We start from the raw sequence: 25,340 nt of genomic DNA on the forward strand, positions 1-25,340 counted from the left end.
AAAATAAATAATTAAAAAAATACTTGATTCCATTAGAAAAATCACATATAGCTAAAGTCAGAGGGAATAAATGACAATGAGTGTCAAAATTATTTTTTAGCTAAAAGGGATTTTAAAAATTCAGTTAATAAACATTTAAAAAGTACTACAAAATAAAGTATCCATAAAAAATTAAAAATTATCATAAAAAACTCAAAAGCCTAAAAAATGAAATAATGTATAGCTAAGGGTGGGGGGGTGGTTTGTACCCCTCCCCTGCAACCTCGGATTTTCATGTATCCATTTGAGAAATAGTTGCGGTAATAGCCGCGGTAATAAGTGGCACCTAAAAAAAAAGAAAGAAGCCAGAGAATGCCGCATTTTTGCAGCATACCCTGCGTTTCTTGCTCTCCGCCATCGCTCCCAAGCTCCCCCCCCCCCCCCCTCCCCTCTCTCGCTCCCCATCTCTCTCTCCTTCGACAAGCCTCCCCCCCCCCACCTCTCCCTTCCCCCTCTCTCCTTCTCTAAGATTCTCAAGTTTCGTTGAAGAGGGTTTCTTCCAAGTTTTGGCAAGGGGGTATTCCACCATCTTCTTTGGACGCTCAACCTATTCGAAGCTCAACCGTGCTACAAAGAAGAGGTAAACACAAAACCAAATCCTCCCTCTCCCCCTTTTGTTTTCTACTACATACACACATAAATAAAAACAATAGAGAAAATAGAGAATCCATTATAACATACTTGGTTCATTAGGAAACGGTTGTTTCACATGGCTTGTTTGAAATGGTTGTTTTGCTAAGCACGTTTGAAAATGGTTTCTTTGTTACACACGTTTGAAAATGATTGATTTGTGACGCACGTTTTGGAAATGATTGTTTGGATAGTGTTAGATGAAATAGAGAGAGAGAGAGAGAGAGAGAGAGAGAGAGAGAGAGAGAGAGAGAGAAAGAGTTTAATGAAGAAAGAGAGAGCGAGAGAGATTTAAAGAGAGGGAGAGGAATGTTAGATAAAGAGAGGTAAGTGTTAAATAGAGAGAGAGAGAGAGAGAGAGAGAGAGAGAGAGAGAGAGAGAGAGAGAGAGAGAGAAGGAGAAATAGATAAAAAGGGAGAGAAATGTTAGATAGAGAGAGAGAAATACATAAAGAGAGTGACAGAGAAAGAGGGATAGAGGTAGATAAATAGAGAGAGAGAGAGAGAGAATTAATAGGTAGGAGGGAGAGAGAGAGAGAGAGAGAGAGAGAGAGAGAGAGAGAGAGAGAGAGAGAGAGAGAGAGAGAGAGATTTAAGGAGAGGGAGATAAATGCTAAATAGAGAGAGAAATAGATAAAGAGGGAGAGAAATGTCAGATAGAGAGAGAGAAAGAGGGATATAGGGAGAGAAAGAGAGAGAGAGAATTAATGAGATAAAGAGAGAAAGAGAGAGAGACAGAAATGTTAGATAGAGAGAGAGAGAGAGGGAAACATGGAGAAGATTCCCGAAGAATCTAGAAGTTTCTGGAAAGCTCCAAAAAGTTGAAGAAGTATCTAGAAGAACTAGAAGGATCAAGAACTTTCTAGAAGCTTCGAGAAGATGCCGGAAGAATCTAGAAGTGTCTGGAAAGCTCTAGAAAGTTGATGAAGGATCCAGAAGGTTCTAGAAGAACTAGAAGGATCAAGAAGGTTCTAGAAGATTCTAACCTCCTCAAGAAAAACCTAGAAAGTCCTAACCTCCTCAAGCACTAGCATAAATAGGGGTGTTGGGCCACAAGCCCCTCAGTCTTGCCAACACCAGTTGTGAGGCTCCTATGAGAAAATCCCTCTTCTAGTTCTTGTTTTATGTTCAAGCCTTGTCCTTGCAATCAAGCTTTGTCTTGTACTCAAGTCACGTAATCCAAGTCTTGTATGTAGCTCTCTTAATAAAGTATTAAGTCTTATAATCAATATTAATCTTATCACCAAATCCAAGTTCTTGTACATTGTGAGCGTCTCCTCTTGCTCTCTTCTAGCTCTATACGTGCTCATAACACTAGACACATTTGCAAACCACTTGCACTCGAAGATGAAGGTATGAAAGGTTCTAAAATTAACCTTTAGTATCCTTTCAATAGTTCCGCAGTACCTGGATTCATTACCGTTTGTGTCAAAGTTACCCATGATGGCACAATTCATGGTGGTTCTATGCTCGTCAATGTGGCGTGTACGAAAGTGAAGACCCTTTGACCACATAGAGTTAAAGGAAAGGCACTACAAGATAGAAAACTATATTAATTTATAAAATACATATTAAAGATAATTTCAACAAATAGTGAGACAATATGGTTTAGGTATATGAGTACTCTACCTTTCGTACGCAGCTTTGTGCAGATTCCCATTCTTTGTTGGTGATGTCTTCTCCGTGCGCCTTTGCCTCGGTCATTCCCTCACGAATCCACTCTGCACTAATGAGATCTGAGAAACATGCAAGGTGTCTAGGCACTTGGGGTGCCCTCTTTCCTCCATATGCTTGTTTCCATGCTTCCCTCTCTTGCAAACGCGTGGACTTTGCCATTGTCCACAAGTCCACCCACTGGGTCATAATCTTTGGATTGGGAATGAAAAAGTTATCGATCACTTGGGATATATGTATATCCATGTTACGTAGTTTCCCCTTTCCACTTGTCAAGTGTGAAGTCATCCTTGAATCTATCTTGTCAGACCACATGCGAGGCATTGAAGGATCAACTTGTTGCAAATACTCTGTTATGTAAACAAATGCCTCTTGAACAATCCACCCTTCAGCCATACATGCCTCTGGTTGAGACCGTAGCCGCACAAAATCTGTGAGAGTCTTAAAAAATGTATCTAAGAGGAGCATACATCATGCGTGCACTACTCCACATATAGCTATCTCATCCACCACGTGAACCAAGACGTGAATTTGACTAAGAAGGACCAATTGAGGAAATGCATCTTCAATGGCACACACAGTTTCTATTGCAGGTGTTTGAGCAGTAGGGATAGCATCTATTTCGATTTCCTTGGAGCTCACAAACCTGCAAGAAAACACACAAGGATACATTAAGTTCTAGTTGAAATTATTGTGTACATAAAAAAGGTGTAGTTGAGTGGAGTCTTGTGGTGTACCTTACTAACTCTCCTATTTTGAAAATAGTATCCCTGACTTTCTTGTCCCGACATATACACATACTCACTGGCAGAATGAACTACTATGTACATCTGGAAAAGGGAAAGTGAGTGATAGTCATACACACAAACTATAGATAGAATAGGGAGTATGAAGATCACCTGAATCATCTTGTGCCAATCATGGGACTTCAACCCATAGAATTGAACGCTTCCACCCTTCTTGGCTTTTGTGAAAGCTCCCTTTAACAACCTCATGTATCCTATTGGTGTGGAATAGAGGCAATGCCACCCTTCACCTTGTCTAATTGTTCTTTTGCTAGCATTCATGGTGCTTTAGGAAGCACAATCTTTCCATTTGGGGCACACCGTGCAGTGGTAGAGGCAAGGAGACGTTTTAAAAGCCTCAAATCCTCCATCACACCCAAAGAGTCCTTCTTTCCAATAATGTGGTCCCATAGTGTTTGGGCTACATTCTTGAACATGTGAATCGGATCCAAGAGGTGTTGTATTTTTAAGTCCTTCCAATATGGAAGCCTTAAAAAAATATGGAATACCTTCACATACCTTTTGGTGGAGGACACGGAGGATTGTTGTTGTGGTGTTCCTCCCAAATGGTTTCCCAATCTGCCATAGTGAGATTCAGAGGAGTCTTCCCATTTGTTGGAGCCTTGTGCTTGATATACCCTTGGGGTAAGAAATGATGGTTGTTTGGATAGGTTACCTTCCACAAGGAATCTAGCCTCTCCGTAACCAATGATGGCCCGCAAGTAGGACATGCATTGTGGCCCGATGTGGACAACCCTGCATACATATCATATGGTTAGAGAGATGAGTGAAGTAAAGTGAGCTAAAGGGAGTTAAAGGGAGAGAGGGAATGAGGGAAATAGAGATAGAGTATAGGGGGTTACCAGAAATCTCTCCAAGCCCAGGATAGTTGTGCATAGTCCACATAAGGATTCCCCTCACTTGAGCCTCTCTCCCCCCCTTTGCAAGTGAGACATCGACAACAAGAATGCCTCTCCATAACTCCTCCAAATCCGCGATGAGGGGCTCGAGGTAAATGTCAATATTTGACACTTTGTTCTTCCCTGGAACAAGCAAGGAAAGAATTATATTGCCCTTCTTGGTTGTCTCCCATGGTGGAATATTGTAGTTGACGATCACCACAGGCCAAGTGCTCCATGAAGTAGACTTAGTGCCAAAGGGGTTGACACCATCACTTGCTAACCCAAGCCTCAAGTGTTGAGGCTTCAACCCAAACTCTCGACATTGAGTTTTGATGTGCCTCCATGTAGGTGAATTGGCAGGGACATGCATCATTCCATCATTTGAGGGATTGTTTGCGTGCCACGCGAGAAGCTCTGTCATAGACCTGCTTTTAAACATGTGTTGGATCCGATGAATTAATGAAAAATGTCTTAATACCTTGCGAGATAGGTATGCCCCACTCACACCTGTCTTGTATCGTGCCTCCCCACACACACAACATGAGGTAGCATGTGCATGCTCATTGTGGTATAGCATGCAATCGTTGATGCACACATGGATGCGCTCATACTCCATTCCAAGTGCAATGATATACGATCTAGCTCGTCGACCATCTAGAGGCATGTGGTGATCAGCTGGAAACATTTTGCCCATCAAAATACAACAAACATGCATATTAGTATAATTCCTAGAAGACGACACCATAAAGAGGGAGGGAGAGAGTATATCAAAGCCACATTCCATACTTACAAAAGTAGTGCATCGACACTTTCATTACTCCAACCCAATTTTTCTTGCAAGTTGAGTACTTCCAACGATGCTCGGAGCATCGAGTTCAGTGCATCCTCGTAAAGAGGTGTTCGGGCACTCATCATCAATCTATCCTCTATTTTCGGCAGCCCGTTTAGTGCAGTGCTGACAATCCTCTTCGCACACATCATGCTCATGAGCTAGTAACTCATCACACATGTCGAACATGTACTCACCCTTTACCTCAAAGTGTGGAGAAGACGCCGTAGGAGCTATTGATGTAGAGACAACGGCAGGATCACCATGTGGTGCATGCAAATCGCCCAATCGCTCTTGCCTCTACTGTTCGGCCTTGCGTGCCGGTGCACCACCACCGAACATAGACCAATGGGGCACCTCCTCAAGCGACCAGTGAGTTGTGCTATCATCTCTTTGAGCGCTTTTCCGAGGATGAAAAAGCCCTTCATTCTCCTCGTGCTCCAAAGCAATGCGCCTGAAGCAAAGAATTGCTATTTTGCACTTGGTGCAAGGACAAGGTAGTTTTTCCTTGAGTCAACGATCTTGCTTTGGGCCTCCAGGAGGACCATGATCATCCCAATCGATGTCCTACACACGCGAAAGGTTGTTTTTTAGTCATGTGTCATAAAAAATAAATAATTAAAAAACACTCAATTCCATTAGAAAAATCACATATAGCTAGAGTCAAAGGGAACCAATGACAATGAGTATTAAAATTATTTTTAACTAAAAGAGATTTTAAAAATTCAATTTAAAAAATTAAAAATCTTCATCAAAAAACTCAAAAGGCTAAAAAATGAAATAATGTATAGCTAACGGTGGGAGGGTGGTACCCACCCCCCCCTCCTTGCAACCTCGGATTCACATGTATCCATTTGAAATGATTGGCCGCGGTAATAGGAGCGGTAATAAGCACGGTAATAATTGGCGCCTAAAGAAAGGAAAGAAGACAGACTATGCCGCATTTTTGCAGCATACCCTGCGTTCCCTGCGTTTCTTGCTCTTTGCCATCGCTTCCAAGCTCCCCCCCCCCTCCCCATCTCTCTCTCCTTTAACAAGCCTCCCCCCCCCCCCCCTCCCCCCTCTCTCCTTCTCCAAGATTCTCAAGTTTCGTGGAAGAGGGTTTCGTCCAAGTTTCGGCAAGGGGGTATTCAGCCATCTTCTTTGTACGCTCAACCTATTCGAAGCTCAACCGCGCTACAAAAAAGAGGTAAACACAAAAGTACATCCTCCCTCTTCCCCTTTTGTTTTCTACTACACACACACACATAAATAAAAAGAATAGAGAAAATAGAGAATCCATTATAACATACCTCATTTATTAGGAAACGGTTGTTTCACATGGCTTGTTTGAAATGGGTGTTTTGCTAAGCATGTTTCAAAATGGTTGCTTTGCTACGCAGGTTTGGTAATGATTGATTTGTGATGCATGTTTTGGAAATGATTGTTTAGATAGTGTTAGATGAAATAGAGAGAGAGAGAGAGAGAGAGAGAGAGAGAGAGAGAGAGAGAAAGAAAGATTTAAAGAGAGTGAGAGAAATAGATAAAGAGAGTGAGAGAGGGAGAGAAATGTTAGCTAAAGAGAGGTAAATGTTAAATAGAGAGAGAGAGAGAGAAATAGATAAAAAGGAAGAGAAATGTTAGATAGAGAGAGAGAAATAGATAAAGAGAGTGAGAGAGAAAGAGGGATAGGGTAGATAAATAGAGAGAGAGAGAGAGAGAGAGAGAGAGAGAGAGAGAGAGATTTAAAGAGAGGGAGAGAAATGTTAAATAGAGAGAGAGATATAGATAAAGAGGGAGAGAAATGTTAGATAGAGAGAGAGAGAGAGAGAAATAGATAAAGGGAGTGAGAGAGAAAGAGGGATAGAGAGAGAGAGACACAGAGAGAGAGAGAGAGAGAGAGAGAGAGAGAGAGAGAGAGAGAGAGAGAGAGAGAGAGAGGGAGAGAGAGAGAGAGAGAGAGAGAGGGAAAGGGAGAAATAGAGAGAGAGAGAGAGAGAAGAGAGAGAGAGAGAGAGAGAGAGAGAGAGAGGTAGCAAAATACAGAAAGAGGGAGAGAAAGAAAGAGGGAGAGAGATAGGGAAAGAGAGAGAGTAGATAGAGAGGAATAGAGATAGAGAGAGGGACAAAGAGATAGAGAAAGAGAGGAAGAGAAGGAAAGAGGGAGAGAAAGAGAGAGGTACAGAAAGAAACAGAGAGAGATAGAGTGAGAGAAATATTATTGCACTACATTAGAATTGTAATGTTACGATCAATTGATCACTTAGATGTTGAATTTAGGTGCAGCCAACACAAAATGATGGCTACATTTACAACCTTAACATATATATGTGTGTACATATATATCTGTTTATGCATGTATGTAGGCACTAAGTACGGGAGCATAGCATCCGAAGGTTAGACGCTTCCTCTTGGATATAGTCCTATTTTAATCGTAACGTTGCGTTCATTGATCCACTCATGCATGGATTACCGCAATGTACCTTTGGTTTTACCACTGTTGAGACTGCGATGATATCTAAAGAGGTGCAGTTGACCTTTGGCACTACTAGCCTCTACTTAGGTCTACTAGTATGTGTATGTATCTACATGTTTGTGTGCTAATATATATATCCTCTGGCAGAGAATTGTAATGTTACGATCAATTGATCAGTTAGACGTTGAATTTCGATGCAGCCAACACAAAACCATGGCTACATTTACAACCTTAACATATATGTGTGTGAACATATATATCTGCTTATGCATGTATGTAGGCACTAAGTACGGGAGCAAAGCATCCGAAGGCTAGACGCTTTCTGGTATGCTACATGTATGTGTGCTAATTATAGATATACCTCTGGCAGAGAATTGTAATGTTACGATCAATTGATCAGTTAGACGTTGAATTTCGATGCAGCCAACACAAAACCATGGCTACATTTACAACCTTAACATATATGTGTGTGAACATATATATCTGCTTATGCATGTATGTAGGCACTAAGTACGGGAGCAAAGCATCCGAAGGCTAGACGCTTTCTCTTGGGTATAGTCCTTTTTTAATCGTGGCGTTGCGGTCCTTGATCCACTCATGCATGGATTGCCGCAACGTACCTTCGGTCTTACCACGGTTGAGACTGCGATGATATCTAAAGAGGTGCAGTTGACCTTTGGCACTACTAGCCTCTACTTAGGTCTACTATTATGTATATGTATCTACGTGTTTGTGTGGTAATATACTTGTGTATGTGTATGTAGATGAGTGAGTAGGGTGAAAATCTTAATCTTATAATGCTCTTTGTAATGTAGATGTCAGACGATAGACAAACTGGTCAGGAGTAGGCAGCTGGCTCTTCTTTTGGTTGGTTCACATCTCAGGTGAGCTCCCACCCGGGGTGGACATCACCTCCAGTGGACCCGAGTCTTGAGTCGGTGAGAACAAGCAAAGAAATAAATAATGTTTCTACGTAGTTAACCATAAACCATGAGTGTCATAGGTTTTTTTTGTGTTATTTGCAGGCATGGCCATCCTACACCTACCCTTCTCAGATTCCTGCACCGATCATAGATCCTGACTTACAACGGGCTATCTCTTTACAAAAGCAGTACCTCCATTCAACGAAGGATTTGTTTGGCCACTACAATCCACAGAAGCTTGCGATCGATGGCATTTTTCCACATACTACACCATGGGGGAGTCAGGGAGGGTCTCCTTACCTACAGAGCCTCGCACCGACGGCACCTCCCTCTATTCCCCCTTCCTATCGTCCTACTCCTATTCCATCGCAGGGTCCTACTCCCCTTGCATCGCAGGGTCCTACTCTCATGGCATCACCGGGTCCTACGCCACTCCATTCCACTCCGGCTTCGCCAGAACATCGTCGACGCACTTCCTCTGGCAGCGCACATCGACGGTCGTCTCAGGGAAGCGAGCGCCCTGAGAGACGAAGCGACGATGGATCTTGTGGTTTCGCATGTTTTGGTAGTGGCAGGGGAATGCAGTCCACACTTTTAGAGCGTGTCGCCCCTGACGCAAAGGACGAGGATACTGACGCACCCATTCTAGACACACATGGGCGCTATTATAGGTTTAAATATGGTGGGGAGGTTGATTTCAGCACAACACGTAGCAGGGCATTTCAACGCCATCTACAAATTCCTATACATTCAACGTATAAGAATTGTTTTATAAAGTTTAGAGACCAACTGCCTGATCATGCACGGTACATTGAGGGCGCTCTGTTAGCTAGATTTCCAAACACCCCCGATCAACGTTTTTCTCTACAATGGTTGGAGGGCTACATACAAATATTTCTAAAAAACAAGCAGTCCAATGTGTGGCATGCAGTAGCCAACCAGGTCAGGGATGTAGATAGAAGTTTCCACGGTGGCAACATGGCAGACGCGGAGTGGGAGTGGGCAATTCAAGAGAAGAGTGATCAAGCTGCGACGTGCTCATATAGACAACAACGTGAGGCCTGCACAAGACAAACTCCCACGCACTATGGCTCAGGAGGCAAGGGATCTTGGAAGGATAAATATGTAAGATCATTTGAATTATAACATCGATCGTTGATTATAAAGATTGTAGTTGATAATTTGGTATTGTTACTTGCTAACTTAGGCAAATGTCACTCTCTCTCGACCAACTAGAGAGATGGTCAATCATTGGGAGCAACATACACAATTTGATACTTGGTGATGGTTGTTTGAAAACAACCACATCTCTCGCGAGCAATTCGACGCGGTGTGGTTGGACCACTACAAGCAGTAAGTTTAAACAAGTAATTTACTATGAATTGTTTTGAGCTGTGGATAATTGTTTAATTTGGTTTGGGTTTATGTAGAGTCAAAGTGATCCAACATATGTGCCTCTGGATGACGACTGGGATTAGATATATAAAAAAATTGTCAAAACTTTTGTAAAGTCCCAATGTGGCATAATGAATATACAACTATTTACTTTTTATTTTAACTTTTTAAAATAGTTGATCTTCTACATTTTTAATTGTCAAGGTAATAAATTCAATTTCAGTTCTTTGGTATTTTTTATACTCTTCCAAAAAACAATTGATGAAAATAAAGGTGCTCATTTGAGCCACCCAAATTAATGAGTACCTTTATTTTTGAACTGGCGTTTAGCTATAATATACGTGGGCTATTGGAGGTGCATGCTTTATGATCTTCTCAAAGTTTGCTTATAAAGGAGTTGTTTTTAGTGCTCGCAGTAAGAGAATATCCCTTCTATATGAATGATAGACTTAACACATATAAGATGGTGTGGCATCATCTTTGACATAGTATTCCTTGCTTGTAAGACTAGGATGAAGGAGCTTGCACCTTGTAAGACTTTGGCTCTAGGCATCAACCATTGAATTAGGCATTTCTTTGTGTAGAAGGAATCACTTTTGATTTGTTTTGTTTTTTTAAAAATTATTTCTTCACCCTTGTCATTCCAAGCATTTCTTGAGGTTGGAGCTTTCAAGTACACATGGACATTAGGACCTTAGACTATTGTAGGCACATTTTCATCTATCGTTGGTGGAAGTATTGTCCCCTTGGGATTTGGCTCCTTGTATTGAGCTAGAAATATTTTATATATTCATATACTTAATCAATACTTACCTTTGTGGAAATCTGAAATCACCTTTTCTAAATCTATATGAAGGCAACGTCTGATCCATGCATGCTCTATATCAATAGATAGCATTTGAAGAGTGGATTCTTAATATCCACCCTCCAACAAATTTTGATCTTATTTGCAAAAATTTTTATGGTCCCCACTTTTTGAAAGTTGTGCATGACCTTGGCATGCGATGCATGCTCTCTCTCTCTCTCTCTCTCTCTCTCTCTCTCTCTCTCTCTCTCTCTCTCTCTCTCTCTCTCTCTCTCTCTCTCATGAAGCTACCCCAGTGGATGGGATTAAATATTTCTTCATAAAGCTTCTCTTGGTTGTCTTCATTCCTCTCTCAATGGCCTTTTGTCTTCTCTCTCTCTCTCTCTCTCTCTCTCTCTCTCTCTCTCTCTCTCTCTCTCTTCTCTCCCCCCATGGAGGCCATGCCAAGGAAATTCCTAAGGGGTGTGGGACACGTGCCTACAAGATTTGGAAGCTTTCCCTAGCTATTCTAGAAGAACTCCTTGCGAGCAAAGCTCAACTAGATGATGCAACACCAAATTGAGCACAATTTGGCTTAGTAATTGTGCAGTGGAGGGTGAGGTTTTTCATCATTGCGTGGTGAGCCCGGTGAGCGAATATCAACAGCAGACATTGTTGTAGAACACAGAGCATTATTTAAAAAGAAAAAAGCCAAAAAGAGCGGTAAATTCTGTCAGAGAAAAGTTGTCATAGCTTTGACATACACAATTATTTTCTAGCATCTGAGTATTCAAAAACAAAAATTCTACAGGCTATAGACCTTCACATCAAAGCCCTTGTAATTTATTGGAATACCTGCTTGTGGACCTCTCTTAGGAATCGTCTATGAGTCAAGAACCGGGGAAATAACTCACATCAAGTTATTCACTACCGAAAAGTCAAGGCTTGTTAAGAATATGTTAGCAAAACAAGGAAGGTGCAACTTATGTACATTATTGTTGTAACCTATAGCAAGCGCCAATGAGTATGGCAATGCAATTTGTTTTTAGTTGGGACGTGTGATGGCCAAGGGAAATCTTGACAACATCAATTTTGGCACAATTGAACGGATTTGTCATGCAAAGGAAAAAAAAATCCATCTCAATAACAAACCTTGACAAGGACACGATCCTCTAAAAAGAACTTTCTTGAATTTCCTTACACAAAAAGCGCTGCTTCTCATATGCATGGCATCAGACAAAGAGAATCAATCACACAACATCTTAAGAGTTTGAGATTCATGTTGTTTACAAGTTTTCTAGCTTTATGTATATTTTCATATTGCAGGATGTCTCTCAGAAGATTTCAAAAGTTCAAGTTATAGAACTTGCTCCAAAGTTGTCGAGAATCGTCATGAACAATTGGCAATTACAGGCAAGGCATGTGCCTTATAGGGTCAAGATATTTGGCAAGGCTGATGAGTTATCAAAGAAGATGACATGAATTATTTCCTCTAGTTCAAAATTTTGGGATTGTTAGGGCATGGCTCCTAGGCAGGTTAATTAAACTCCATGACATCAACAACAGTCATCATCAACCCATTATCGACAAGTGTGATTGCACAAGTTTTCCAAGATACTTAGTAATTGATGCATGCAAGTGGTATTGAACGAGTATGCTTTGTTTATGCAATTAATTTCAATCTTTAATGCCTCCATTTTGGCATCATACTCAACAAGTTCGACAACCTTCAAGGTTAATTTTATTTTAACTCTATTTAATATGGCAATGCCATATTAAAATGCACTACAATACATCAATTTGCACTAGGGAGCAAGGATCCCTACAAAGATGCTAAGAGTCGGCTTGTGCGGGCTTTCATATTCCATTTTGACAAAATACTCCTATTATTTAGTTCATTTAAACATTCCAACAAAAGGATTTTTAAAATACACTTGAACTCATGTTATATAGGGAGTTTCCATTATAGAGATGGAAGGCATCTAATAAAACTAGAAAAGAGCAATTTCACATTCACAAGCATGATCCAACAGCTCATGGGTTCTAGAAAGGGCATGCTCAAATTCTTTGTCTCACTACCTACAAATAATAGTAGGTACCTAACGAGAATATAATAGGTTCAATGTGATTCCCTCGCTAAGGACCCTCATCCACTCTAGACATGCAATGCACTTGTGATAAAAATGGCTAAAATAAATGAACCTTGTTAGGATGGATGCAACTGCTCATGAATTCTAATAATCACATGCTCATCTTGGCTAAATCACCTTCAATTCCCAAAATGTCTCAACAAGCTCAAGGATGTTTGATTTGTGTGATAAAGTGACTAGACAAGATCTAAAATTATTTTACGAAAAATGAAAGCCACAATTAGGAAAGACCCAACAAAAGACTTCTTCTGTAAATTTTAAGGTAAAAACTTATGATTTAAAGAGAATGAATTAATAATGCTTCTCTTTTGTGTGGTAGAACCAGCAAGCACAAATTGAGAATCGACTAGCGAGGAAGCACATACACCCATAATTTGAATGTTATCTTTTATCCTGTTACAAAAATTAGATATTTTGTAACCTCTTTAATCTTTTGCATTTAGGCACAAATCAGCAAAACGGGCCTGAATTTGAAAGACATCTAACCTTGAAGTAAATCAGTTGTGATTGCATGTTAGACAAAAACCAGGATAACTGCCAACAATATGCTAGTCAGCATCGAAGCTAATATTTTGATGCATAGGTAATATTTTTTCTTTTCAAAGCATTCTATTTTCTATAGATACTTCTATAATGATTTTCTAATCAATTTCTAGATGCGTTGCGAGGCATCACAACACTTCCTTCACAAAGCAGAATCTAGAAGCGGTTGTTTTCACCATGAATCAAAATCTCTAATCATAGAGCTTTGATAAATCCACCTTCTTGTTCTCACACGCGCATCCAACTGAAGGCCATGAAAACCTTGTCTAAGTAAAATAACTTAACAACTTCATTAGCATAAAACTATTCTAATCATGCTCCCTATCCACGCTTGTTATCTTTGAAATAATGTAAGATATTATTGAAATAGCATGGGAGTTAAAGAGAAGGTAAAAATAGCATCGTCACTCAATAGACAAGGTAATGCCGTTATTTTAAGAGTTTGGTTGCATTAGGAAAAGTTTGCACTCAAAAATGCGCCTTGTAAGAATTGTTGATGTGGCATAGCTTTCAAAAAGTGGGGATCAGTAAATTTTTTGAAAATAAGATCCAAACTTGTCGGAGGTTGGGTATTTAGAATCTACTCTTCAAATGCTATCTATTGATATATAGCATGCATGTATCAAACATTGCCTTCATGTAGATCTAGAAAAAGGTGATTTTAGATTACCGTAACGGTAACAAAACCTGGCTGATTGAAAAAAAATGGCATAGCTTTCATAGAATTCATCCAAACTTTTCGGACCTTGGCTCTTTAGAATCCATTTTTCAAGAACTTTCCAATGATAGGGCATATCATGGGGTTCTAAGCAATATTAATAGGGGTGTACTGGGTTGCATTCTTTTGTACAACTTTGATGATGTGGCACTCTTAAAAGGACCAAAAAAGAGTTCAAAATTTTCTTGATGCCTTTTGAACCCCATATCCCCCGATACCGGGCATGCCAAGGGCCAAGATAAACATACGAACAAGGAGTGCTATAGTTGAGTAGGCTATGAGTCCTTATATACTGAGGTGGGGTGGAGAGTTGCATGGTCTAGTCCCCTCTAATCTGAGATTGGTGTTAGAGCTTAGGGGAAAGGTAGCCATGGAGGAGGGGAGAAGGATGGGTGTGCACCACCTTGGCATGTGATGCATGCTCTCTCTCTCTCTCTCTCTATCTCATGAAGCTACCCTGGTGCATGGGATTGCTTTCATGAATCCTCTGTTGGTTGTGTTCCTTCCTCTCTTGGTGGTCTTTCGTTCTCTCTTGTGCTCTCTCTCTCTCACCATGGAGGCCATGCCAAGGAAATTCCTAAGGGGCTTTGGATGCATGCCTACAAGATTTGGAAGCTTTCCTTGGCTATGCAAGAAGCCCTCCTTGCGGGCAAATCTCAACCAAATGATGCATCACCAAATCAAGCACGATTTGGATCAGTAAACTTGTGCTATGAAGGTTGAGATTTTTCGTCATTGCGTGGAATGTTTTCTAGGCCGCCGATATTGAGCAGGGCAAGCAAATATCAATAGCAGACATTGTTGTAGAATAGAGAGCATTATTTCTTTTTTTTTAGATAGAAAGGGGCGGCTATTTTGGGTACCTTCTCTAGTTAAGGGCCATAGCCCACGATAAGTTCAATTAGAGAGAACCTGTCAAATCTTTGACATACACAATTAATTTCTAGCATCTCAGTTTCCAAAAACAAAATTTTGCAGGCTATAGACCTTCACATAATACCCTCGCTCATGGACCTCTCTCTTAGGAATCGTCTATGAGTTGAGAACTGGGCAAATAACTCACATCAAGTTACTTACTACCAAAAAGGCAAGGCCTGTAAGGATAAGTCTGTAAATCAAGGATTGGACGAGTTTCCTTTGTTTATGCAATTATGTTCATAATTCCCTCGCTCATGGACCTCTCTCTTAGGATCGTCTATAGTTGAGAAATCAAATAACTCAAATCATTTACTTTCACAAAAAAGGCAACCTTAAGGATAAGTCTGTAAATCAAGGATTGGACGAGTTTCCTTTGTTTATGCAATTATGTTCAATATTTTAATGCTTCCATTTTTGCATCATACTCAAGAAGGTCGACAATTTTTGGGGTTAATTTTATTTTAACTTTATTTAATATGACAATGCTACATTGAGATGCATTACAATATATCAATTTGCACTAGGGAGCAAAGATCCCTACAAATATACTAAGAACTGGCTTCTGCGGGCTTTTATATTCCATTTTGAAAAATTAACTCCTATTATTTACTTCATTTAAACATACCAAAAAAATGGTTTTAAAATACACATGAACTCATGTTATATAAGGAGTTTCCATTTTTAGAGATGGAAGGCATCTAATAAAACTAGAAAACAGATATTTCACATTCACAAGCATGATCCAATAACTCATGGGTTCTAGAAAGGGCATGCTAACCTTCTTCGTCGCACTACCTACCAATAATAGGGACCTATTGATAATATCTCAATAGGTTCAATGTGCTTCCCTCTATAAGGACCCCCATCCACTCAAGAGATGCAATGCACTTTATAAAAATGGATAAAATGAATGAACCTTGTCAAGATGGATGCAACTGCTCATGAATTCTCATAATCACATGCTCATCTTGGTCTAGATCACCTTCAATTCCCAAAATGTCTCAAAGAGGATGTTTGATATGTGTGATGAAGTGGTTAGAGAAGATCTGAAATTATTTTTCAAAAATGTAAGCCACAATTAGGAAAGACCCAACAAAATATTTCTTCTATAAGTTTTAAGGTAAACACTTTTGTGTGGTAGAACCAACAAGCACGAATTGGGAATAGACTAGCAAGGAAGCAAGGACACACATAATTTGAATGTTATGTTTATCCTGTTACAAAAATTAGATATTTTGTAACCTCTTTAATCTTTTGAATTTAGGCACAAATCAGCAAAACGGGCCTAAATTTGAAAGAGATCTAACTTTGAAGTAAATGGGTTGTGATTGCATGCTTGACAAAAACTAGGATAACTGCCAACAATATGCTAGTCAACATCGAAGCTAATAATTTGATACATAGGGAATCTCTTTTCTTTTCAAAACATTATATTTTCTATAGATACTTCTATAACGATTTTCTTATGAATTTCTAGATGTGTTGCAAGGCATCAAAACACTTCCTTCACAAAGCACAAGCTAGAAGCGGCTGTCATCACCATGAAAAAAAAACTCTAATCATAAAGCTTTGATAAAGCCACCTGATTGTTCTCACATGTGCACCCAATTGAAGGCCACGAAAACCTTGTCTAAGTATAGTAAATTAACAACTTCATTAGCATAAAACTATTTTGATGATGCTCACTATCCATGCTTGTTATCCTTGAAATAATGTAATATTTTGTTGAAATAGCATGGGGATTAAAATAGAAAAGGTGAAAATAGCATCGTCAATAGACACGGTAATCTCCTTATTTTGAGTCTTACCAAGCACCGAGCAAACTTTATCGACTGAATACTAAAACCGAGCAAAATCTAGGCAGAGACAGAGAGAGAGAGAGAGAGAGGAGAAGAGAGAGAGAGAGAGAGAGAGAGAGAGAGAGAGAGAGAGAGAGAGAGAGAGAGAAAGAGAGAGAGAGAGAGAAAGAGAGAGAGAGAGAGAGAGAGAGAGGAGAAGAAATTATTTGTTGCCATATCCAAGTCAAGAGAAACACTTTAGTGAATAATAAATATCATGATTTCTTAACAAAAAAGTAATTCTCACATTTGGTTTTATCAAGTACAAAACACGATACTTTAGCATGAATCACACTCGTTGTTGATGAATGCATGACGTGGTTTGTCGTTTCTCTAAACATTGTACCATGGATTGTGCACCATGATTTTTTCCACCACCCCAATGTACACTAGCACTTCAATAAAGAAAAAATAAACACATCAAATTAAATCAATAGACCTTAAAAATGCAAACAAAGTTTTTCCAAAATCAATGAAAATTGCATGAGTTTTCGACTTACGATTTTTAATACTGCAATTAACATACATATCTTGAAAAAGAAAAATCTAAGTAGGGGAAGATACTTAAAAAGTAACATGTCCATGACCAAAATAAATGGAATGCTCAAGTGATCGAATAGTTCCCAACGAGAGACCTATTCTCTACATCCACAACATCTGCAGAAGTCGAGGCCTCCTACCTATCTTGCCCTCTAGACTAGGAATGAAGAAGAGGCACCTCCAGAAGGAAAATCCACAAAAAGCAAATTGACAAACTACAAAATGAGCCTACCATCCCTTCTATATCTACCACTGTCCAAACTATGACCATATGTTCATGTAGAGGCATCTATATTGGTGATTGCAGAATCGATCAAAGCTCACATGTAATGGGGATGTAGTCCAAACTCTGACCATATGCTCATGTAGAGGCATCCATATTAGTGATTGCATACTCGATCGAAACTGACATGCAATTGGCAATGTAATCCCTTGAGATAGCTAAGCATTTATGATCTCTTGGTGCCTACAAAACACATTTCTCTCCAGGGAAAACAAATCGTATTGAACAAAGTAAGCTCCGTGTGCCAATAGCGTATATCCGTTAGAAACAAGAAGGAAATTAGTGAATCATAGATTCATAACATAGTCTATATAAAAAGCACAGTGAGGTTAGTAAATCTATTTGAGTTTAGTAAACCATATTTTTTATGGACACACCTATCATGCCAGGCTCCTTGTGCCAATAGCGTATATCCGTTAGAAACAACAAGGAAATTAGTGAATCATAGATTCATAACAGAGTCTATATAAAAATCACACTGAGGTTAGTAAATCTATTTCAGTTTGGTAAACCATATTTTTTATGGACACACCTATCATGCCAGGCTCCTCATTTGTACATGTCATGTAACATACCTATTGCCTCGGAGTCTGTTGACTCCTACACTGCTTGGCCACAATTGTGTGTTTTTAACACTTGATAAGATGCCTATTTTGGTTTTATGATGTACATATTCCAAGTGTTTCATGGTGGCACATTCATCTCACCTACAAAGATCAATGCAGACAAAAATTGCTAAACATTGTTGCAGAATTTCATGAAAAGTGACCCAATATGGGGAGGGAAAATGTTTAAAAATTACAATTGAATGTTCACTAGCAATGTACCGGCAACCAAAAAGTTTGTGTTGTATCTATATTTATAAGAAAAATCACTGAAGTGACACTCGCACGTATGATCGGATCTTCTATCACATCAATTTCACTTTATACGTCCCCACCCGAGGTGGAAAGAGCAATGGAGGGATCTTATGTCCTCTTTGCACTGTCAATCTCTCTCACACAAAGAAGCATATAGTTATGATACATGTCCATCCACCAAGGACAATGATCTAGCTCCCATTGTAATCAATGATGATTAGTGGATGGATATATGCTATTCCTTTTGATATATAGAGTAAAATGACACTATAAATGCACCTTTCTCTTTGATATATCCTTCTCTAGAAAATGCAAGCTTCAAGCCACTGACATCTGACCTCAAACCATGTTCTTTATCACGTGGTATAAGCCTTCAAAGTGGTACATCATGTCTCATTCTAAATGGTATTGTTTGCATAGCAGCTTCAATTGTAGCTATCTCTTGATCTACATCATGCAAAGAGCCTAAAGCAATGTCATGACTATCGCTATAGTTTGACGACTCTGTTTCGACAATTGACCTTACTTGATCACTACAAATAGGTTTTGGAGTGGATCCACTCATGGTGCATCTTCTAGGATTTGCACTAGAAGAAGATGGACTACATTCAAACATCAAGAAAAATGAATCAATATACAACATCAAATCAAAAATTTAAAAAGAAATACTCAAAAACCTTTCAATTAAATATATACAATTCACCCAATAATGTTCTCTACTTTTGTTTATAATTGGAATAAAACATTGATGCATGAACACCGAAATTTATTCAACTTTAAACATGGAAATGTCAATCTCTCCTTTACGTCCAATCATGCCAACATTGTGGTTCAATCTTGCTACCCACTTGGACATTTTCCTAAACAATTCCACGCCGATGCGGGATAGTTTAGGGTAGTGTCCCAGAAAGACTTGCAATAGGATGATGATAGGAAGGATAGGCCTATGATGGTGCTATAATTAATTAATGCATACCAATCGGATGATCTAAAGGATAGGCCTATTATGTGATATAACCAATTAATGCATAGCCATAACATGATTTGTATATTTAAGCTAAGACACAATCTCCTCATTTTCACAGGTCTGCCTAGTAACCTTTCTTATTCCTCTTCCTTATCGAATTATTCTCCCATTTTCATGTCCACATAATTATGAGGAGTGGCACATTTTGATAAGCAGTTGAGGATGGCAATTGAAAATAACTCTTAAGCATGCGATGTACATTACATCTCTGAACCAAGACATCCCCCTTAACCATACTGTTTCCCACGTGATGCTAATTGAGGCATGTCCCACATGATGCTAAGTTTGATTTGCAAGCTCAATAGATTTCATGTTTTCCACCCTTACCCCTCTCATGTCGACACGGTACTGAGTAGAGCCAAGTCACATTGGATGCTTAGTTTTCTTCTCTACTCTGAATACACTACTAATTTTATTTCAGTGTACTTGATGACTTCATGAGTGAACTTCACTTTCATTAAACCATACACTTCTCTTTTAAATCTGAACATTGGGTCAGTGTTGTGTGCATGTTTACTCTTACAGATCTAGGAGTGGCATGAAGGTTACATTTTCCCAGGCCTTTAGGGCTTTAAGTAAATTGTTTATTACACACTGTTAATTGGATAAAAATAAGAGAGTTAGTTTTTTGCCTTAAACCCTTCCGTGCCGATGCGGTACTGGTTAAGGACATGTCCCAACTTTATAGCTAGGGGCAACCACACTGCACTTAGGCTTCACAGTCACATTGTATCGTTGCCTAAATGTCCCGCGTGGATGTCGTATGGACTTACTTCTGTGCTTTAAGTAATTTTTTTATTACACACTATTTATTTTGATAAACATAAGCGAGTTAGTTTTCTGCCCTAAACCATCCCGCACCGACACGGTACTGGTTAGGGGTATGTCCCGACGCTATAGCTAGGGGCAACCACACTGCACTTAGGCTTCTTAGTCACACTATATCTCACCGATGTCGACTTCTTATGGGGTTTGGTTATATATTGGTTAGCTTACCGGCATGGCATGGCAAGCCGAGCCGATTGACAGTGATTGAAAACGGTTGAGAGTAGTTGACCAAAAGGTCCACACATTTGCGGTGTATGCATCTCAAACTGAACTCGTCTCCGCCGCGGGTAATCACCATACCTCTACGTTGTGCACGTATGGTTGAATGGGCGGTGCAACATGCCTCTGATAACTCGAAAAAAACAAATTCCCCCCCTTAACAACGCCGTGACTGGCTCTACTTGCCTTCCGTGCTTTAAGTATTTTGTTTATAACACACTGTTTTTCAATAAAGTAAAGAGATTTAGTCTCCTTCCCTAAACCATCCCGCGCCGACGCGGTACTGGTTAGGGGCAGGTCCCGGCGCTATAGCTAGCCATAGTCACACTGCACTTCAGCTTTGTAGGCACACTGTATCGAGCCATAAATGTCTCGCACCGATGTAGTATGGACTAGCACCGCTTGTTGTCGAGCAGGTTATACAGGCAGCAGCTGCTTCACCTCCCCTAAAACTTGTCCTTCACCCTGTCCCCATTTGTTGCTTCAGCAGCGTGAGGCCCAAATATAGATATAACAAATGGAATAAGAGATACTGAGAAAGACGAAGAGGGCAGTAGGCACTACTATGCCCAGCTCTGTATCTTGCTTTTTGTAGCTTTTCCTGCAAGCAAAGCAACTCCATCGGCGTCGTGGTCGCCCTCGTAGACGTGGGCATCTAGCTCTTTTGAGCTCATTGACTCTATCAACACCTATACCTTTGGTATAGGTGGGCTCTGAAATTTGTTGTGAAGCTTTCTCATTAGACTACCAAGTGCCTGCTCTAAAGAAGTCAGTGATCTTCTTCTGTGAATGTCTCCCTCTGCATGAACTCCTTAAGAGACTCTCCCTGTGTTTGTGCAGCTATAATAAAAACAACCCGTGGCATCTTGATCCTAATATCTCATGACTCTAGGCAACGGTTCAATGCCCTCTCTGAATAAACAATGAAAGAGGGCCCCTTGTATCTTATAGTATACCGGACAATGACAAATGTGATGTAATTCTATCTCTGTCTCTATATGACACAACTCACAAATCCTGGCCTCCTGGTACTCTCCTAAATCTACCAGTGTCAATCTCTAATTGATGCAATGATGTGCACAATTGACCAATAGCATATGACCAATCGCACATCATATCCCATGGCATAAATGAGTGTCCATATAGGCCGATTTGATCACAAATCCATCCTCTATTAGTTGGAGAAGATGTTCTCTATAACAAGCCATCTTCGTGCCCAACTCTTGTGTTGGCTATATCCAAGTGCTCCTACTATCTAGATGGATCGGATCCTGATGTATAGTGATCTCTTTGTGAAAGATAGGAAGGGTGCATCCAGGGGGAGAGAGAGAGAGAGAGAGAGAGAGAGAGAGAGTTTAAACGGCGTATTTAATTTATTTTATTACCATGCATGTTTAAGATAAAACATGGTTTTCCCATACATGTCTTCTCAGTGCACCCCCAACAACACTTCTCAATGCCTATGGAGAGATGGAGCGAGGATGCGAGGCGACAATCTTGTAGCAACAATAACAATAGTCCATGGTCATGTTCACACCTAGACAACTCCAAGAGTTGCAGCTCCACAATCTTGTAGCAACAATAACAATAGTCCATGGTCATGTTCACACCTAGACAACTCCAAGAGTTGCAACTCCACACGCTGATCTTCAAACACATGGTTTGTGGTGTGAATGTGCCCCGTGGAGCTCAACAAGCATGGCCTCTGTAGCTGGCATGATGATAGGAGTTGATCATCTTGGAAGTTGTAAGCCATAAATTCAACTCTCCAATAGTGACAAGAAATGTGGGTCCATTAAATAAAAGTGTCAATTGCCAAAGGTTTTTGTCATTATTCTTGTACGTACAAGCATTGCCTCTCTAGCTGTCATGCTGACAAGAGCTGCTTATCTTGGAAGTTGTAAGCCACAAATTCAATTCTCTAATAGTGACAATAAATATGGGCCCATTGAAAAAAGTGCCAATTGCCAAAGGTTAGACCAGAGTTGGTTACTATCACTACACTTGTTTACAATGTACTAGATAATGAGCACAATTCTTTTGCCTCTCTCACTCTCTGGACAAAGAAGAGGTGCCTTGAATAGTTTGGGCAACTAGACACACAAAACTTGGTAGAAAAATGACGCCTTTTGTTGTTCTTCCTAGAGAGAAAGTACATTGTGGTAGGTTCATAAACAACAATTGAGATAATGTGCAAAATGTGTTCTTGCACCATGCTTTTGGGAAAGGAGAAAAAATCCAATTGTGGTTGCCAAACCAGGAGGAATTGTGGAGGAGTTCTTATGGTTTTGCAATGATAGTAACACTCATGCTTCAAATATTGATGATATGATTACTAGATCCCTTGGCTAGCCCCGAGGATGTGGGTTGTGGAAGAGGGAAGCTAGTTGCCTACCTGCTCTCATGGGAGGTTGAGATGCTACAGAAAAAATGGATTTGTGCTACAAGAAGACGATAAATCAACAACATAGCTCAACAACGACTGGGCAATCTGGAGCACAACCTAGTTATTTTTGTGCTAAATTCAAAAAATGAAATCATGTTAGATGGAGTTCAAAATTAACCAAAGACTTGAATGGGAGGATAGCACTGGGCTGAAGCATGCAAGCACAGCTAATGAGAGAGGTTATATATTGGGTGCCTAATGTGTTGCATGTTTTACATGTAAGGACTCCAAAAGGGATGACATATGTTGTGAACATTGCAAAATTCCCTCGATGTACTTGTAAGGATTTACAAGAAAGAGACAACTAGCGCCTCATGAGTGTGCCTTGCAAATGTATGAGCTTGTGTGTTTTTGTGTCCTTGGGTTGGACTTAATAGCTCATGAGTGTGTGCATTTGGCTATACTAACAAAAGTGGAGTTGTTCCAGGGACTCGGTGAGGCCAGTGTTTCAACATAGCATTAGCTTTATGAGCTAAGGCTTACATTCCTCTTTGGATTGGCCATATTTCTTGGATTCCCCGCAATTTCCATTGCAAGAGAGGTACCTAGAATTTTGATAGATTCTGTTACTTAATCAAGCATGACTTTATATTGTAGCAGTAATCGCCTTCATACGTTGGAGTTTTCAATCCTCTATGGATTGACCATTTTGTTGGACTGCCCGTGCGTCACATTATGGCGAGGCTTCATTAAAAAATCAATTTGTGCTACAATTTTCTTTACCTTCGCTCGAAAAAATGATAGGCTCGGTTTTTTTTGCTCGGTGTCTGGGATTTCCTCCTTATTTTAAGAGTTTGGATGCCGTTGGAACCCCATAGCCCCCGACATCGGGCATGCCAAGGTCCAAGACGGACATACGATCAAAGAGTGCTATATTTTAGTAGGCTGTGAGTCTATATATATTGAGGTTGGATGGAGAGTTGCATGGTTCAGTCCCCTCTAGTCTGAGTTTCGTGTTAGAGCTAAGAGAGCAAGGTCGCCATGGAGGAGGGGAGAAGGATAGGTGTGCACCACCTTGGCATGCGATGCATGAAGCTACCTCAGTGGATGGTATTAAAGCTTTCATGAAACCTCTCTTGGTTGTCTTCCTTCCTCTCTCGGTGGTCTTCCTTCCTCTCTCGGTGGTCTTTGGTCCTCTCTCGTTCTCTCTCTCTCTCTCTCTCTCTCTCTCTCTCTCTCTCTCTCTCTCTCTCTCTCTCTCTCTCTCTCTCTCTCTCTCTCTCTCCATGGAGGCCATGCCAAGGAAATTCCTAAGGGGAATTAGATGCATGCTTACAAGATTTGGAAGCTTGCCATGGCTATGCAAGAAGCACTCCTTGCGGGTAAATCTCAACCAAATGATGCATAACCAAATCGAGCACAATTTTGCTCAATAAACTTGTGTTATGGAGGGTGAGATTTTTTATAATTGCATGGAAGGTCTGTAAGGCCACCAATATTGAGTAGGGTAGGCAAATATCGGCAACATACATTGTTGTGGAATAGAGAGCATTATTATTTTTAAAAAATCCAAAAAGGGGCACCTATTTTGAGTACCCTCTCGAGTTATAGCTGACGGAAAGTATCTAGATCTTGGCACACTCAACAAATCGGCAACTCTTTTAGAGAGAAGTTGTCAAAGCTTTGAAATGCACAATTATTTTCTAGAATCTGGGTTTCCAAAAAAAAAAAATTGTAGGCTATAGACCTTCACATCAAACCCCTTGCAATTTATTGGAATACCCGCTCATGGACCTCTCTCTTAGGAATTGTCTATGAGTTGAGAACCCCAGAAATAACTCACGTCAAGTTATTCACTACCAAAAAGGAAAGTCCTGTTAAGAATACGTTTGCAAATCAAGGAAGGTGCAACTTATGTACATCATTTCTGTAACCTGCAGCAAGCGCTAATGAGTATGGCAGTGCAATTTGTTTTTAGTTGGGACTTGTGATGGCCAAGGGAAATCTTGACAACATCAATTTTGGCACAATTGAGAGGATTTGGCATGTAGAGGAAAAAGAATTCCATCTCAATAACGGATCTTGACATGGACACGATCTTCTAAAAAGGACTTTCTTGAATTTCCTTACACAAGAATGGTGTCTTCTTATATGCATGGCATCAGACAGAGAGATTAATCAGTCACACAAAATCTTAGAGTTTGAGATTTCAAAAGATTAATCGCTCTCTCAAAAGATTTCAAAAGTTCAAGCAATAGTTGTATTTTTAAAAGTACTCAATAAGTGCAAATGCATTTTAGGAAAATTTTCTAGAGAGAGAAATAGGATTTCATAAAAGTCCCTCCAAATTATCTGTAAAATATCCTAATGCATTGATAATCTTGTGGATGTGTTGGTGATGTGAGTAAATAATAAGAGTTTTGGAGCTATTTATACCAACCCCTATGCTATATATAACTAGCAGTCCCCACTATATATGTGTACTCATTGTGTGATCTATACACACTTTGGGGTTTTCAAATGATGGTGACATCTCTCTCTATATATTCTTGTCTAACTGTGCTCTCCCCCTATAGTTCAACATGCCAATTAGAGCAGCATAGAATCCAAGGTA

Source organism: Adiantum capillus-veneris, chromosome 15 (genome assembly GCF_014529385.1).
Source record: "Adiantum capillus-veneris isolate H3 chromosome 15, ASM1452938v2, whole genome shotgun sequence".
Lineage (NCBI taxonomy): Eukaryota > Viridiplantae > Streptophyta > Polypodiopsida > Polypodiales > Pteridaceae > Adiantum > Adiantum capillus-veneris.